This window comes from Trachymyrmex septentrionalis, unplaced genomic scaffold, assembly GCF_001594115.1.
Source record: "Trachymyrmex septentrionalis isolate Tsep2-gDNA-1 unplaced genomic scaffold, Tsep1.0 scaffold189, whole genome shotgun sequence".
In the NCBI taxonomy this organism is placed as follows: domain Eukaryota; kingdom Metazoa; phylum Arthropoda; class Insecta; order Hymenoptera; family Formicidae; genus Trachymyrmex; species Trachymyrmex septentrionalis.
The window spans coordinates 275768-276277 of NW_017305061.1; the positions used below are offsets into that span (position 1 = coordinate 275768).

At 44.1% G+C, this 510-nt stretch overlaps 1 protein-coding gene across 1 annotated transcript in view; it reads left to right on the plus strand.

Moving 5' to 3' along the window:
• LOC108746706 overlaps window positions 1–510 on the plus strand; it is a 4877-nt gene that overhangs the window by 3082 nt on the left and 1285 nt on the right. The gene's annotated exons all lie outside the window — the stretch shown is intronic.

Here is a 510-nt window from a genome sequence, read left to right on the forward strand (position 1 = left end):
ATGGGATGGGTGTGGAGTTACGGGGAGAGAAAGTTCAAGGGGGACGTTAGATGGAGACTGAAGCTGTTTGACAGTATTGTGAAAGGAATATGGAGTAGAGATATGGGGTTATAAGGAATGGAAAGAAATAGAGGCTTTACAAGAAAAATGTTTGAGATGGATACTAGGGGTGAAGAGATGTACTCCTGGATATATAGTTAGGGAGGAATTGAAAAGGAACAAAATGAGGGTGGAAACGGGGTGGAGAGCGGGAAAGTTTGAAGAGCGAATACAGAAAGGAGAAGGAGGAGAGATAGGGAGAGAAAGTATAGTAGAACGGAGGAAAGAGGAAAGAGAAAAACGAAAGGAAGAATGGACAAGGGAAAGCCTAGAGAGAAGGGAGTACTTATGGAGAGGGGGGGTAAGCGAGGAAGCGCTTAATGAATGGGGAGAGGGAAAATGGGAGCGATTACGAGAAAGAGATATAGAAGTAGATATGCAGCAGAGAGGAGAAGAGGTTAGAACATCAAG